General features: G+C 49.8%; 1 protein-coding gene across 2 annotated transcripts in view; it reads left to right on the top strand.

Moving 5' to 3' along the window:
- Nucleotides 1–17,703, top strand: part of USP32 (ubiquitin specific peptidase 32) — a 3,569,419-nt gene that overhangs the window by 2,147,727 nt on the left and 1,403,989 nt on the right. The gene's annotated exons all lie outside the window — the stretch shown is intronic.

Genomic DNA, 17,703 nt, shown 5'->3' with positions numbered 1-17,703 from the left:
TGGCCCTCCATCGTTTTTTACATGTCCTCTGTACTCCCTCCTTCCTCCCCCCCTCCGGTGTTTTGTTGATTCATCCATGCCACCCCTTGGAGGTGGAACGGGAGGGCCTCAGATGACCTCCATAAGTTTCATTCTCCTTAGGTACCAGGCTTTTCTAGAGTCCTTCATAATTGGCTACTAGATTCCATATCTTCTCTAGCCATTTGTGCACCATAGGTGCTTCCTTTGATTTCCACTTGTGGGATATTATCAAGGCTCCGGCCAACACCAGGATCACGTAAACTTTGACTTGGGCTTTCGAGGGCAGGTTCTCCAACTCCCCATCCAAGCCCATTATAAATAGACCAAGGTTATCCTTCCCTTCCACCCCTAGTATTTCCTTCACCTTCTAGAATGGTTGGATCTTCTAGCATTGCCACCATGTAGACTCCAGTTTGGGGGCGCTCGAGAGCCCGTGATCAAGATGGCCGCACTGCTCTGAGCTCCACACCGAATCCGCCAGCAGGGAGGCAATCTAGTCTCCCATCGGGACCGATCTGACATTAAACTGGCATGTTGAGACTGTGAAAAATGCCCAATGACTGTTGAATAGTCTTGGGAGGCTGTTCGGGCCCCGGGAGCCCGTGAAAACCAGCAGGCGGCCTGAACCGCTGTGACAGGGCGTGTGGCCTGCAGCAGGAGCCCCACGGGAGCTGCCACGCGCCCTGGAGGGTGTTGGTGGGGACGAGGAGCCCTGGGCCTGGTGAGGAGGCGGGTACATCGGGCTCCCCCCGGAACGTAAGAACTGGTGCCACTGAGAGAAGTAGCGATCCGGGTGCGCGGTTTGTGGCTTGCCCGCCCGAGTGCCTGTGCGCTGCCCGGACGCGGCACTAACAACAGCACCCAACCATTGAGCGCCGGGTATGGCGGTGAAATTGAACACTGCGGCTGGAGCTGCGGAGGGTCTGATCCTCTCTGGTGGTGCGCCCGGCCTGGAGGACCTACAAGGGTTCAGAACAGGAGTGGCGAGGAGCAGCAGCCGGCCTTGCAGCAGGTGAGGGAGGTGTTCCGTAATCGGCACCCAGGGGACCTGACCCTGGAATCTGGCACCGGCTTGGGCAGCGCTCGGCCTGAGGTTTGCGGGGGGGGCGTGGGCACCCCCGAACGCTCTGGGGGGGTGCGTTCCGCTCCGCTTCTTACTGGGGGGGCTCAGCCCGCTCCGGGGACGCCCATCGGGGCCCGCTCTCTCCTACCCTGAGGAACAACACTGGAACATGAAAACCTGAGCGGCTAGCCTTTCCAAAGACACACATCAAAGCCTCGTGGCAATACACTATAAGACACCCGAAACAAGCCCATTCTCAAGGAGATACCGTGACTGGCTGCATCACACAGACATATTGACCTGCAGAGCAACAAGCACGCCCACACACACAGATCTCTCTCTATCCCCAGAGGAGGGAAAGCCATTCGAACTAGGGAAGCTGTAGGGGAGGAGCGGGACAAAAAGGTGGCAGCAAGGGGGCTCTGGGCTGCGGAGGGGGCCCCACGCTGCTCTAGCCCTCTGTGCACCTAGAGCTGTCTGATATACTGTGGCATTTATATGGACACCAGTCAGGTCCTCAGAAGTTGGAACTACGGTACGCAAGCCAACATTGACATGGCCCAGTAATCCCAAAGAGCTGCCTTCTTTGGATGTGGGAGGTGAAAGCCCAGCCCCCCCCCCCTTTCAACACAGGCCCCACAACACCACTGGAGTGGGTCCACCCAACATTTGACTATCATGAGACACCTATGTTGCGAGAGGGGCTGACGTTCGCAGAGGACACAGTTGAGGTGATCAGTGAGAAGCACAGGGGGCATGGGCGGCCGGGCAATATGAGAACTGGCGAACAGAGGAGCTGGTAGGGGAGAGGTAGTGAGATACCCCGAGTGAGCACAAACCCGGGCGGGCAGTGAAGCTCAGCGGGAGATACCGGAAAATATGATGAGGCCATAGCTATATCAACGCAAAATAAAGTCCCCACAGGGGGCTCAGACCAATATCACAGCTCTGGCTGTGAACAGTACTACAGTGAACAACAGGTAGGACAATCTACCTTTCGCAACCGGATCCCTGGGAGAGGGAGGGGCTTCCTCGGGCCCAGTTATACACTACATGGTGAAAGGGAACACGCGACAGTCTTGCTTGCAATTTACCCAAAAGGAAGGGCTTAATAAGAGCAGTAACAAGTTTGTGGAACCCCAAGAAGCAAGAAGGGGCCAAACCATGGAGCCTCTGCCGGCTGGTGTGGCGAGTGAGGGCACGTCAGACCACCCATCGGAATTGAGCCAAGTACTGGCTGAAATGAGGTCCGGTTTTACAGCCATAAATACTAAACTGGATGGAATGGCATATAAGATGGACAGGATGCAGGAAAGGATTGATAAGCAGAGCAGCAGGATGACCGGAATTGAATCTAGAGTCGGTACACTTGAGGGCACCAGCAAGACACGTTGCAGGCAATTAGTGAGCTACAGAGAGAAGTAAAATCCATCAAAGACAGGAATGAGGACCTCGAAGCGAGATCACTGTTAGAGAATCTCTGTTTAGGCTGAATTTCCTAACCTAGTGAGTCCCCCAGCAGCTTTGCTGGATTTTTGGGGTTTATTTTTTTCTCTTGCCAAGAGTGAGACTCTTTTACCCTCACTCTTGGACATGATTTGAGTGTGTTTCTTTGGATCTAGAAGTGTTTAATGGGCTATGGGGTCTTTTACTCCATAGGGTTTCATGTGTTTTTGTGATATGTGTTATGTAGCACCCTCAGTGCAGTAACACAGGGGTGTCATAGTGACCCCCCAGTATAGACTCCATACCCTGGGACTGACTACTGTCTCCCAGGGCATGTAAAGTCACCATTGACTTGACTAGTCTTAAATTCTGAGCAGAACCAGTACAAACCATCATATTGTGGACGTACTGGCTGGGGCAATTCGATTGCCCCAGGGTCTGTTAGTCGAGGGGGCACCTCTCCGTCCCCCCTGATCGCGTTTTGGCTGGTGGCAGTGGATACTACTTTTTATATTCAACCGCAAATATTTTCCTATGGGATTTCCCATTGTTTTAGGCTACTATCTTTATTTAATTATTTACGGTAGCCTCGAACATACCGCCGGTTTATTTAATTAATATTAATTCTCCGGTTGGTATTTTTTGCCAAAACTTGATTCTAAAATGGCGTTTGTGTTCTCTTCTGTGACTCCAACCCAAGTCGAGCCCTTTGTTCCACTTTTTGGCGGGCTTCTCCACAGAAGCCCTCCAAAGTGGTGCCACTATGTCTGGGGTACTTAGGAGGGGTGGAGGGGAATTTAGGCACCCTGGACTGAGTTGCCTAGGCAACTCAAGTCGCACTCCGTCCTGATTGGCCCAAGTGCTGAGCTGGCCGGCTCACCACTTAGCATGTTTGAGTGACAGCTAGGCTGAGTGAATGGGGGTTTGCTGCATAAAAGCAGCGCTTTGGGGACTGGAACTTCAGAAGTCGCCACAGGACCTAAGAATCCGACGAGGGAGAAGCTGAGCCGACCTGCCACGACACCAGTACCGGTGGAGCCCTGCTGGACCGTCTCACCACTTTTTCCCAACGACAGAGGAGATCTCCCGTCGGAGAGTCTTCTTCCTTTAACTGGTGGGGATAACCAGTTTCACCGTCTTTTCACTTTCCCAACGTATCTTGTGGCCGCCTTGCCCGTGCCAAGCACCCCGGCAACCGGGATACCACGTTTTACCACAACCGCGAGACAAAGGTACCACCTTTAACCGGAAAACTCTGCGGCTGGTTTCTGCCCTGGTAGAGCAACGACCTTCATCTTTCCTCCAAGTCGAGATCTTCTCTTCCCCTGGACGACGATGCAACTTGCACCCACTACCAGGAACAACTTCCACCGCTGGAGGATCCTTCCCACTTAAGGTACCGTGTCCCACCTGGCTTCCCTTGCTACCGACTGTACGGGGTAGATTTAGCCCCCGGCTTTCAAACTTGGGTTAGCCTGGGACACCTTGGCTAAACTTTTCTAAGCCTCTCTAAACGATTTTCTGAACCCTCCTCAAGACTTTCTAAGCCTAGTGTAACTGTGTGATCTTGGGCGCATTTGTGCTCTGCTCTCTCTAAGAGTGGGCCCAGCCTTTGGACTTTGGCTCACCAGTGACTTTTTGCTCTCTGCCTTGCTAACAGTGTTCTGGAATCGTAGAGTGGTGTACCTCTTCATATTCTGTCTTTTTCCCTCCCTTTTTCACAAACTTATTAGAGTGCAATCTAGTTAAGCGCTCACCTCTGAATGAAAATAAGTGGTGTTTTACTGTGATTTTCTAATAGGGAAAAAGGGGTGTATATAATCATAATAGTAACTGTGTTTAGAATATTTTACCATAAGAGTGCTGGAGTGTTTCAACTGTGTGTGTTTAAATAAATAATTATATACTTTGATACCAAAGCTCTGGTCAGTGTTTGCTTGTATTAATGTATCTGGTTACCTATTGTGTATACTTTGCATACTGCCTAACTCTTCTTGAGGGAAGTCTGACTGCTCAGCCACAGCTACCAGGTAAATCTGGGTGGTACAGACTGCTACCAAGTGGGTTTAGTGCCAACACCTATAGTCTTAAATCTTTTGCAGTGGTCCCTAAGGGAACTGCACAGGTTTCTGCCTAACAATCACGGAGGAATAACTTTTTAGTGATGGGGGTTCCGTAGACCTCTCCACAGCAAAACATGGAGGTCTTCATGGAGAACTTTATTAGGGAAGTGCTACAGGGTCCATCTCTCTCAACGCAATTTCTGGTGGAGAGAGCTCATCGTAGATCACAGGTTGACCCAAGACCGGATCAAAGCCCACGTCCGATCATCGCTCGTGTCTTAAACGACCGAAACGCCATACTCCGCAGGGCGAGAGAGCTTGGGGATCTTACCTACGAAAACACAAGAGTATCCTTCTAGCCGGACTTCACCCCAGCGGTCCAGAAAGCCTGAATCTCCTTGCTGGCAGCAAAGCGAGCCACCAGAGATCGGGAAATAAGATATTCCATGCAACACAATGGTCAAACTCACTTTTTCATGGACCCAGGAGCAGTACACGACTTCCTTGAGGCTTTACCAAAATGATCCAGGCGGCTCCAGATGCGTAAAATGGACAGGGGCCGGCAGGGAAACAACAGCTACAACGGTCACCGGTAACTCAAAATGAGGTGGCCCATAGCAGTTAAAGTAACCTCAGCAGGTCATCCTCGATGGGGGACAGCAATTGATGGCTAAGGATGTAACAAATAGAACCAGTTGCTTAAGTATACATAGTTAATGTGTTTAAAGTCCTCCCTGCAGTGGGGAGCGGGCAAGGTCACCATGGAAGTGGTGTCCAGTGTCCCTGGGCGACTGCCCATTGTGTTACATATTTTAAGGGTAATTGGTGGTGGGATCAGATCACTGCAGGTTTTGGGTGGGCAGTGTGGGTGGGGGGAGAAGAGGAAGAAGTGTGGGGGAGGTGTAGCGGGATGATCGAAGGAGAGGGGTGGGGGAACAAGTTGGGAGTTTAGAGTTCAGTTACCTCAAAAAGATGTTTACCTCATTGAGACTGACGGTTGGCCACCGGGCAGAATACTAGGGCGTGATGCCAAGACCTGGGAACATAGTCTGCACAACAGATATGGCACATAAGGTTATTAGCTGGAATGCGCGGGGACTCAACAACCCGCATGAAAACCCGCAAGATGATGCAATACTGCGAACGGCACAGTGCCAAGGTGGTTATGTTGCAGGAGACCCATCTCCGGGCTAAAGGAAACAAGGGAGTTGCCAAAAACTAGGGGAGTTGAAAATACTACACCTCTTACTCTGCTTACTCGGCGGGAGTGATGACACTAGTGCATAAATCACTGGGGTTTCGGCCTAAAAGCACACATATCGATCCAATGGGTAGGTATGTTATACTCTCCGGATGCTGTGGGAACATACCAATTACATTTGTTAACATATACGGCCCGAACACTGATGATCCCGAGTTCTACCGCTGCCTGGCACGACTGAGCCAGAAATATCCAGATACCAATATTGTATGGGCTCGGGATCTCAATGTGGTCCTAGACCCAAGCAGGGACAGGACGAAAGGGGAAGGGAGAAGGTGATCCAGAGCCGCGGAGGCGGTTCTGGATGCAATGGGGGGTGCTGGAGCTGGGAGACGTGTGGAGGCTCCTAAAACCAGAGTGGGTGGAATATTCACATCACTCCACGGCTCAAGATACCACGTCCTGGCTGGATTATATCCTTTCATGCCCATACTTAATACACCAGATGGAGGAATGTCTTTCTGATCATTCTCCTGTGTTATGGTCACTACAGTTAGACCAGGTACCTACCCGCCCCAAATGGATGTTTAAATCAGTGGCGCTGGGTGATGTGGTATTTAAGGGTGAGATCCTTAGCTTAATCAAAAACTACTTCACCGAAAACCTGGGCTCCGTCTCTAAGAAGGGTACATTGTGGGAGGCATTCAAAGTGGTTGTGCGAGGGGGCTGTCTCTCCTTGGAGCTGGGAATACTGAAACTGATACAGAGGCAATTGAATGATACCGAAAATGAGATTAAAAGATGGCAATTGCTATGGCAATAGAAATACTAGCAGCCCGCATGAGGAAGTACCATGGACGTAGAGGTCTGGCGATGGGATGGGTGAGAGAACTGATCTCCTTGTATGCAGACGATGCAGTTGTCTATATTAAGTACCCCACAAATAACCTGGCCCCACTCTTCAGGGAGATAGAAGAATTTGGTACGGTGTCAGGGCTATGAATCAACAAGGCTAAGCCCTCCTTATTCCCTCTAAATGAAAACACAGTCCGGCCCAGTGTGTTAGGGGACCAGCCCCCAACACACAGGTCTACGGTTGGGAACAGCGGGCGGTCACATACTTGGGAGTGCAGATTAGTAGGGACGCGGCATCATTACTAGAGGATAATCTTACCAAATATTTGCAAGTGTTGAGATCCAGTGTGGAGAGGTGGTGTGGCTTGTCCCTCTCCCTCTTGGGGAGAATAGGTATCGCTAAAATGATAGTTGTCCCTAAACTCTTGTACATTTTTCAAAATGTCCTGGTATGGCTGTTAGGCAGAAACCTGTGCAGTTCCCTTAGGGACCACTGCAAAAGATTTAAGACTACAGGTGTTGGCAGTAAACCCATTTGGTAGCAGTCTGTACCACCCAGATTTACCTGGTAGCTGTGGCTGAGCAGTCAGACTTCCCTCAAGAAGAGTTAGGCAGTATGCAAAGTATACACAATCGGCACTCAGATACAACAATACAAGCAAACACTGACCAGAGCTTTGGTATCAAAGTATATAATTATTTATTTAAAAACACATAGTTTGAAAGACTCCAGCACTCTTATTGTAAAATATTCTAAACACAGTTACTATTGTAATATACACACCCCTTTGTTTCCTATCAGATAAATCACAGTAAGACACCACTTATTTTCATACAGAGGTGAACGCTTACTAGATTGCACTCTGATAAGTTTGTGAGAAAGGGAGGGGAAAAGACAGAATATGGAAAGGTACACCACTCTAAGATTCAGGAACACTGTTAGCAAGGCAGAAGAGCAAAAAGTCACTGGTGGGCCAAAGTCCAAAGGCTGGGCCCCCTCTTAGAGAGAGCAGAGCACAAATGCGCCCAAGATCACACAGTTACACTAGGCTTAGAAAGTCTTGCAGAGGGTTCAAAAAGAGTGTAGAGAGGCTTAAGAAAGTTTAGCCAGGGTGTCCCAGGCTAACCCAGGTTCGAAAGCCGGGGGCTAAATCTACCCCGTACAGTCAGTAGCAAGGGAAGCCAGGCGGGACACGGTACCTTAAGTGGGAAGGATCCTCCAGCGGTGGCAGTTGTTACTGGTAGTGGGTGCAAGTTGCGTCGTCGTCTAGGGGAAGAGAAGAACTCGACTTGGAGGAAAGATGAAGGTCGTTGCACTACCAGGGAAGAAACCAGCCGCAGAGTCGTCCGGTTAAAGGTGGTACCTTTGTTTCGCGGTCGTGGTAAAACATGGTATCCCGGTTGCCGGGGTGCTTGGCACAGGCAAGGCGGCCACGAGGTACGTCGGGAAGGCGAAAAGACGGTGAAACTGGTTATCCCCACCAGTCAAAGGAAGAAGACTCTCCGGCGGGAGATCTCCTCTGTCATTGGGAAAAGTGGTGAGGCAGTCCAGCAGGGCTCCACCGGTGGTGGTGTCATGGCAGGTCGGCTCAGCTTCTCCCTCGTCGGATTCTTAGGTCCTGTGGCGACTTCTGAAGTTCCAGTCCCCAAAGCCCTGCTTTTATGCAGCAAACCCCCATTCACTCAGCCTAGCTGTCACTCAAACATGCTAAGTGGTGAGCCGGCTGGCTCACCACTTGGGCCAATCAGGATGGAGTGCGACTTGAGTTGCCTAGGCAACTCAGTCCAGGGTGCCTAAATTTCCCTCCACCCCTCCTAAGTACCCCAGACAGAGTGGCACCACTTTGGAGGGCTTCTGTGGAGAAGCCCGCCAGTTTTGGCAAAAAATACCAACCGGGGAATTAATATTAATTAAATAAACCGGCGGTATGTTCGAGGCTACCGTAAATAATTAAATAAAGATCGTAGCCTAAAACAATGGGAAATCCCATAGGAAAATATTTGCGGTTGAATATAAAAAGTAGTATCCACTGCCACCAGCCAAAACTCGATCAGGGGGGACGGAGACGTGCCCCCTCGACTAACAGACCCCGGGGCAATTGAATTGCCCCAGCCAGTACGTCCACAATATGATGGTTTGTACTGGTTCTGTTCAGAATTTAAGACTAGTAAAGTCAATGGTGACTTTACATGCCCTGGGAGACAGTAGTCAGTCCCAGGGTATGGAGTCTATACTGGGGGGTCACTATGACACCCCTGTGTCACTGCACTGAGGGTGCTGTGTAACACACATCACAAAAACACATGAAGCCCTATGGAGTAAAAGACCCCATAGCCCATTAAACACATCTAGATTCAAAGAAACACACTCAAATCATGCCCAAGAGTGAGGGTAAAAGAGTCGCACTCTTGGCAGGAGAAAAAAATAAATCCCAAAAAATCCAGCAAAGCTGCTGGGGAACTCACTAGGTTAGGAAATTCAGCCTAAACAGAGAATTCTCCCTAACAATGGCCTGGGGTAGGATTCTTCCAGGAGGTGCGCTCACTACTTTGCAAGCTGACGTGGTACCCCAAATGCCCGCGCATAGGGTGGGAGACACTTGCACAGCCATGGAAACGGGGGGTGGTCGGGGCACCTGACGTGGAACTGTACTTTATGTCGGTGCAACTGACATTTAAAAAATACTGGATGACAGGCGCTCGTTGACTCCTCATGTTAGGATCGAGCGATGCTCGGTAAAACCATTTTCCCTTGAAGATTTATTGATCTCAGGTAGGACCCACGACAGGTGCAGATTTGACCCGGTAGCATGTACAATACACGCCTGGAAGAGAGCTAGGAAGAGGTTGGGGGTGGACCGCCCCTTTGACCCAGGCATCTCGTTATGAGGCATAGAAACCATGGCACCAACTTGCGATAAGGCTATTGCAAGAGATTGGGGGGCGGGGAGGGCGGGCATTGCACGTATCGAAGACATGTACCCGGAAGGGCAATTCGTCTCTCATGACTTGTTTAAGGAAAAAATGGGACAAGGACCTCAACGCACCTTGCAGTACCTCCGGATGAGGGCGGCCTTCAAAGATGTGGTCCTTGGAATTTCCTAAAATGCCATGCACTACCCCAGTGCTGCAGCTCATTAGGAGCTCCCCTGGATGTAGAGGTACACTATCCACACTGTATAAATTGCTTCAGAAAGATACACCTAGGCAGACACTTGCATGTAGAGGTAAGTGGGAGGTGGACTGGGGAATGACCTTGTCCGATAATCAGTCGGCTGTTGTGTGTGATACCACGCATAAACGGGCCTTTAACACCAGGCTGCAGTTGATCCAGCTAAAAACATTGCACAGAGTATACGTCTCCCCAGCGCGCATGCACCAATATGACCCCACAAAGCCTGCTAACTGCCCAAGATGTAAAATGGAGCCGGCCAATATGTTGCATATGCTGTGGTTATGTGTGGAACTGAGCCCCTTCTGGGAGGGGGCGGGCGATAAAGTTGATGTCCAAGGTGTTAAGTCGGCCAGCACCGAGAGAGCTGCTGTGCTGCATGTTTGGGTGGCTCCCGGGACTGCTGAAACAATACCGTAAATGATTATCCACCTGTATAATCATAGCAAGACGTTGTAACCTGATGAAGTGGACAAGTCCATCCCCCCGGGGGTGCAGGGTTGGCTGATATGTTAGTATGATGAGTTAATATGGTTTAGAGACATTGATATGGAATATGCAAATATGTGTGATGTACAAAATCGACCAAAATATATATGGCACCCCTTCACAACATACCTACTGACGTGGAAGGCCCCCACATGATGGACCAATTTGTTGTTGAAGCAGGGAATAAAACTGTTGGGTGGATGAGACCGCCCCCCCTTAGGAATAGGAGGCAACCTTGGGATGTTCCTACTCCCGCTTGGAACCCGCCCGGGTTCCCATGATGATTGACTGCTCATATGTATGTGATGAAGTCTCTCATTTACCCAATGTTGGCTTAAATTGTGTAAGATACTTAAGTGCTGTGCTGCGAGGACGTTATGATGTACGTCATTGTAAAGAATGCATAAAATGTATGACCATTGTCAGTGAGGTACGAATCATTCAATAAAGAAATGTTTTTTTTTTTAAATGTATGACTCCAGTTTCCTATTTCCCCACAATTCCTCTAGCAGAGCTTAGATGTTGATGGGTAGAATTTTGCGAGTCTGACGGGGAGAGGTGCCATTGGTAAATCATCTTTGTCCAGATTTCTTGCAACTGTATTGATTATGCCCGTTTGGGGATGTTTGTCCATGTAGCTGTCCATTGGTCCCTGTTTATTGGTTGGGCTACTTCCCTTTCCCAGCTAGCCATGTAGCGTCTCTCCCCCGTGTCCTCTCCTTCCTTGAGCTGAGCGCAAAGTGCTCCCATATTTTTTCGAACAATGTCAGCTCTCTTGTTGCGGCTTCTTTTACCTTGGGATCTTTGGCACAATGTCTTAGTTGGACGTAATGGAATCTTTCCCCTTCTCCCACTCTGAAGTACTTTTTGCATTGAAGGAAGGTTTTTATCTCCCCTCGTACATGTTCCGTAGTTTAAGGCACCCCCTTTTTTCCTAGAATCAGATTTGTGTCCCGACATCCCTGGCGTTAATTTGAGGGTTCCTAAAGATCGGAGTGAGGCGCGATGGGAATGTGTTCAGTTTGGATCGTTTTACGACCTGGTCCCATATGCTCCCCACCAGGGATTCAATTTCACTACAATACATGTTGCGTGGCCTGCCTTCCCTGCGTAGCCAGAGGACGTTCTCAAGGTGTGTTCCAACTACTTTTTCTCGCAATCATCTTTTGACCAATCCCTTAGTAAATCCTAAGGTCAGGTTCCTCCATTCCTCCCCTGTTTCTGGGTAACAGCATTATTTTATTTGAGCTTCTCGGTTTCTTGCGATTCCTGGTGAACGCCCTTGTGTGTTTGCGAATCGTCCTGAAATATGACGAGGGGACTTTTGTGGGAAGACCCATGAACATATAGAGCCGTTTTGGTAGTAGGAACATTTTCAGAGCAGTGATTCTTCCCATCCAGGTGATGGTCAGAGGACCCCAGTCTTGTAGTGTATTCTTTTTTTTTATAACACATTTTTATTAGTTTGTATACATAAGGAGAGCAAATTACAGGACCAACGGGTACAACTTGGTCATGAGTGACCATTTACAAATAATCATACGTACACGTAAAGAATAAAACAAAATTAAATATAACAACAACATTCAATCATAGAAAATCTGGTCTCGAAATGCCTCCCATCGCTCACATCGGGCATTGATCAAGCTTTTATTTCTCTTTATGTTCAGTACTTTGTGTCTTTTGCCTAAACTATTGCAGTTTTCATTGCGTGTCTTCCCGTCTCTGCCATATTTTATCAACCTTCCGTTGGACATCCTCTTGCTGTATATACTCTGCGTTCCATCATAATGCACATATTTACGTCTGTGATCCATTGTTGGTATTGGGGGACTACCGCTGAGCCCCACAGCCTTGCAATGTTCCTTTTGATTAGTGCTGTGGTCGTTGATAGAAATAGTTTCTCATATTTGGCCAGATCCCCCTCCCCCTCCATCTCGAGCAGTAGTAGTTTTGGATCCCTGCATATCTCCTTCCCAAGCACACGTGAGAGTTCACTGCAACATTGCTGCCAGTATCTTTGGATGTTGTCGCACTCCCATATTATGTGGAAGAAGGTGCCTTCTTCCCTTCTGCATCTGAGGCACTGCGGATCATTAGTTTTTCCCCACCGGTACAGTGCCACTCTAGGGTAATATATCCTGTGGAGTATCTTGAACTGTATAAGTCGGAGCCTAGCGGAAATTGTCACTTCACGGGGATACATGAGGGCCATCACCCAGTCCTCTGCTTGTATTGTTCCAAGATCTATTTCCCATTTCAGCTTCAGGCTCCATAATTCAGTTGTGGCAAAGGAGGTTATGACATTGTACATTGTGGATGTGATTTTGGTATCGATTCTTGTCTGGACTATATTCCTCTTGAGCTGAGTGCTTTCGGGCATGTCCGCTAGGGCTTGGAGATGAGCTCTCAGCGCGTGCTGTAGTTGTGTATAGTGGTAATGCTCGGTGAGTGGGAGGTGGAAACAGGTCACTGGAGACTCAAAGGGCACTGGTTTACCTTCGGTGATGATGTCCCCTACCGTGTTGATCCCAAGGGTTGTCCATTTGTGCCATTTCGGGAGTTTGCCCACTTCAAGAAGGTTCTTGTTACCCCATAATGGCTGCAGTGGGGTGATTATCTTTTCCAAGCCTGCATGTTTGTGCACTGCCTTCCAGATCAGTGATATATGCAACAGCATGGTTCGGGTGGGGATGTGGGGGATGTCGCCCTGTAAAGGTGTTCGAGCTGTGGCCTGCTGCGTTCTTCAGTACTCAATGTTCTATTATGTGGCAGTGAGTTGTCTCCATGTACCATGTCATTAACCACTGCCATTTAGCTGGCCCAATAATAGGATTGCAAATGTGGCAGGCTGATCCCTCCCTCCCAAATGGAACTCTAGAGGATACGCAGTGCAATGTGGGGGTGTCCGCCTTTCCACAGCAGTTTTCTAAGTATGCAGTCGATGTTTTGAAATTCCTTCTGGGTGATGTGTAACTGGGCGTTCTGTAGTATGTATAGGTAGCTGGGGAGGGTCATCATTTTGAAGAGGGCTGCTCTGCCTAGCAGGGTCAGCGGGAGGGAGACCCAGTGGCGAGTATCCTCTGTGAACCTGGCCGTGATCGGATAGAGGTTTTTCACCACGTAGTCACTCAGGTTGCTCGTGACTTGTATACCTAGGTACCGAAATTGATTCATCACAATTCTGTATGGACAGTTATCTGGTATCACAAATTGCGATTCGTCGACTGGGAATAGGGTTGACTTGGACCAGTTCACCCAGAGTCCACTAAATGCTCCATATCTATTTAGGAGGTTTGTTATCGTGGTGCAGGAGTTATGTGGATCTTTCGAGTAGATTAATAGGTCGTCCGCATATAGGGAGACTCTATCTTCCCAGTTATCTGCCCAGCGGAAGCATGTCCATGACCTCGATGTTCGCAACAGCACCGCTAAGGGCTCGATCGCCAGTGCAAATATTAGTGCAGATAGGGGACACCCCTGTCTCGTCCCCCTTCCCAGTTTAATGGATTCCGAGGGCCAGCCATTGACTCTCATTTCGGCTTCAGGCGACTCGTATAGTAATTGCACCCAGCTCAGATATACTGGTCCGAATCCCATTTGATGCATTATTTCCCATATCGCCTCCCAGCGTACCGAGTAAAATGCCTTTTCGAAATCTATTGCGAGTAACGCCAGGGGGCCTTGTATGGTGGGGGCCTTTTCTAGTGCTGAGTGTAGTCTATGAATGTTCATGCGGGTAGATCTTTGGGGCATGAACCCGCATTGGTCAGGGTGGATCAATGACGTTATAGACTGCTGCAGTCTGTTAGCAAGCACCTTAGCCAGGATTTTGGTTTTGCAATTTATAAGAGATATTGGTCTATAGGAGCTGCAGTGGTCTGGGGGTTTGTCTGCTTTGGGGATCATTATTATTGTAGCTCTTCTCAGACCTGCGGGGAGGGCACCTTAGGTTTTAGCGTGAGAAAACATTTGTAGCAAATGTGGGGCGATGACATGCGTCCCTAGTTTGTACCACATTTCTATTGGGAAGCCATTTGGTCCGGGAGTTTTCCCGGTTTGGACATTTGACATAGCCGCTGCGATTTTCTCATCTGTGATGTCCTTTTCCAAGAGGATCCGTTCTGCGCTGAGGGAGGGGAGCGTGACCCTGTCCAGCACAGAGACGTCAATCGATGTTGTGGGAGGTTTATATATATCTGCATAGTAGGAGGCAAAACCCTCCGCTATGTCGCTGTCAGTCACCAAAGACTCAGAGTTCTCTGTTCTAATCATTCTTACATGGTGACTGCCCTCCTCTCTCTTCTCCATTCATGCCAGCATCTTGCCCGCTTTGTCGCCCATTTCATAAATCCTAGCTCTCAATGTTCTATGGGCCTGTCCAGCACAGTCTAGTGCCACATTTTGGAGGTGTTTTTGGGCTTGCATTAATGTGCGGTGGGTCTCGGGTTGATCACGGTTCAAGTGGTCTGCTTCAGCTTGTGTGACCTGTTGCTCCACCTCGGCCATGTTCTGTAATTGCTTTTTTTTGTGTGCCGCGGTCCAATAAATAATCCCACCCCACAGTACCGTTTTGTAAGCCTCCCACAGCACGCCCGGGTCCTCTACTGATCAGGTATTCAGTTCGAAGTATATTGTGGTAGCTGCTTGTGTTTGTTCTAGTAGCTCGGGGAAACCTAGGTAGTAATTATTGAGGTGCCAACTGGGGGGCGGGCGTGGTCTGGTGGTGGTTAGTTCAATCAGCAAAGGGGAGTGATCTGATATGCCTCGTGGTAGTAGGGTCGCCTTGGATGCTCTGTGCATCTCTGGTGTCTGGAGGAAGAAGTAGTCCAGACGGGACAGAGAAGCATGCGCCCGGAACGGAATGAGTATTCCCTCACACCCGGATGGAGCTTCCGCCATACATCTCTTAGACCTAATGCCGTAGCGAAGGTGGCTAGTTTGGTGCGAATGGATGGGTTCCTCCCTCTTAGATGTGTACGATCTGCTTCCACGTCCATAACTTCGTTAAAGTCCCCACCAATAATAAAGAGGTCAGACTCGTCTCTGGCAATCATGGGTGTGATATCTTCTATTAGCGCAGGCAGAAGTGCTGGTGGGCCATAGACCACTAGCATTGCGATGGTCTGGTTCTGGAGTGACCCGGTGACATGTGCAAATCTACCACCAGTATCCTGTGTCACGCTTGTAAGGGTGAGGGGCAGTCTTTTGTGTACTAGTACAAGGACACCGCGGGAACCCATGGTGAAGCCAGCGTGTATTGCCTGTTTATAGTTGGTACATTTAAATAAATTACATGTGGTGCCGGCCAGGTATGTCTCTGTCAGGAAGACTATATCCGGTGTGTGTCTGTTTAGGAACTGTGTAACCAGTCGTCTTTTGTTCCCCCCTCCCAGCCCATTAACATTCCAAGTCATAATTTGGAGGGCCTTAGTATTAGTTTTTTGGCAGCCATTCCGTATGGTAAGTGGGACAGCAGGTATGTTCTCGTGCATTGCGCGCGGGTGTAGCCGTGGCTGTGTTGGTATGCGCAGGGTTCGTGCAGTGTGCGTGAGAGTCTTTTTCGGGACCAAGAAGATAACAAAACTATTCAACATTAACCAACCCATCCCCCACCCTATACTCCACCCAACTAGAAGTATCTGTCGCCCGAATTGTTCACAACAATAAGTACCGGCCATTGTGGCCAACAACTAAACAATCCAGTTCTCCTCGTGGCGTGGGGTTCCTAGGACGCCCGCGAGGGGGTCACTTCCTTAGTGGCCGCCATAGTGTTTCCCATCTTTGGTCAACATGCAGCATTGTGTAGTCTGTTTCCGTTGATCATCATTCACTATCCCTCCATCTCTTCGTTCTGTGGATCCATCGCTGGTTGCTGTGGACGCAATGGGTTTATCTCTTGTCGAGCACGTAGATTTCTCTGACTGTTGTTTCTCAGAGTTCTCCAGTCTCCTTCAATGTGGGTTTCTGCCCACCTCCAGGCTTCCTTTGGATCGGTGAAGTGGACTGTTGTCCCATTGTAGTATATTTTGAGCTGAGCTGGGAAGAGTAGGCCGTATTTGACATTGAGGACGTGTAATTGTTTCTTCAGGTGATCAAAAGATTGCCTCGCTTTCTGGACTTCTCTTGTGTAGTCGGGAAAGAAGGCGATTTTGGCGCCATTGTATGGCAACGTCCCTTTGGCTCTCGCTCTCTGGAGCAATGCATCTCGATCCCTGTAATTAAGGGGTTTCGCTATCACAGTGCGGGGAGGTGCCCCAGGGATCGGTTTTCCAGATGGTATACGGTGCACCCTCTCGATCGAGAAGAACTTGGAGAAGGCTTCAGGTTTGAACATGTCTGTAAGCCACTGTTCTAGGAATATCTCCATGCTAGGTCCTTCCGTGTTCTCTGGCAGGCCTCGGGTTGAAGTGGGAGTGGTGTGTGGCGAAGGCCAATTCCATAATGTTCGGTCGGCAGACCCTTTAGTAGCCTGGCAAGTTTTGCATTCTTGTGTGGTAGGGTACCAGACCACTCGTTGGCACCGTTGGAACCGAGGCTCCTCTGTGTCCGGTTCGCTCTCTACTTTAGACTGTCCTGGGTACACTTACTGGGGAGGCATCAGCTCCCATGTGTGGATTTATGCCTTTGGCTTGCTGTCTTTGGCTTGCTGTCTGGGTGGATTGTGGGGCTTTCGCTGAGTGCTTATGCGCTGCGAGGTAGGGCACAGTGAGACGTTCTTTGCAGCTTCAATGTGTTCTTATGTCGCTGGCTTTGATATAAGCCAGGACGCCGTACTTGAAACCGTAGTACCTCTTGTAATGTTAGGGTGCACCAACACCTGTCTCACTCCCACTGGGGGGGGGGGAGGGCAGCGAGGTGTCATTCTGGTGATTCGGGTCGTTCGCATCCAGCTTCCACGGGCCGGCGGGCCGACCTGCCAAATCTGGCCCAGAATGTGCGCTGTCCCAGGCAATCCCCCGTGTCGCACTTGCCTGCAATATTTGGCTGCCGCTGTTGCGCCTCCTTCCTCTCCTCCCGTGCTCAGCTGGCACCGAGTCAGCTTCTCTCCCTGAGGCGTCAGGCTGCGGTGCTCCGTTGGGACCCAGGAGTTAGCCAACGCAATTCCGGGTGCTGTGGGATCTTGGAGTCAGACGCCTCCCACGGCTGCGGCTGTTTGTTTTTTCTCTCGGCACGGGTCAGCGACAGCACTGGATCCACTCGGCGATGAGTCTGCAAACACTCCACAAGGGTCCAGCGCTCCGCCCGTTGGGATGCATCCGCTCCGGGCTCCCCAGTTGTTTGTGTTTCGGCCTGCTCCATCCGCCATTTTGGAGATCTATGGCGTTGTCGAGCTGGGGCGTTCCCTCGGCAAATCTCCTCTCGCAGGTTGGCCCCCGGGTTTTGCTTCGGT

The sequence above is a fragment of the Ambystoma mexicanum genome, chromosome 9 (genome assembly GCF_040938575.1).
Source record: "Ambystoma mexicanum isolate Mex_15411 chromosome 9, UKY_AmexF1_1, whole genome shotgun sequence".
Classification (NCBI taxonomy): domain Eukaryota; kingdom Metazoa; phylum Chordata; class Amphibia; order Caudata; family Ambystomatidae; genus Ambystoma; species Ambystoma mexicanum.
The sequence above is the reverse complement of the archived record's forward strand: the minus strand, read 5'-3'. Positions and strand labels throughout refer to the sequence as shown.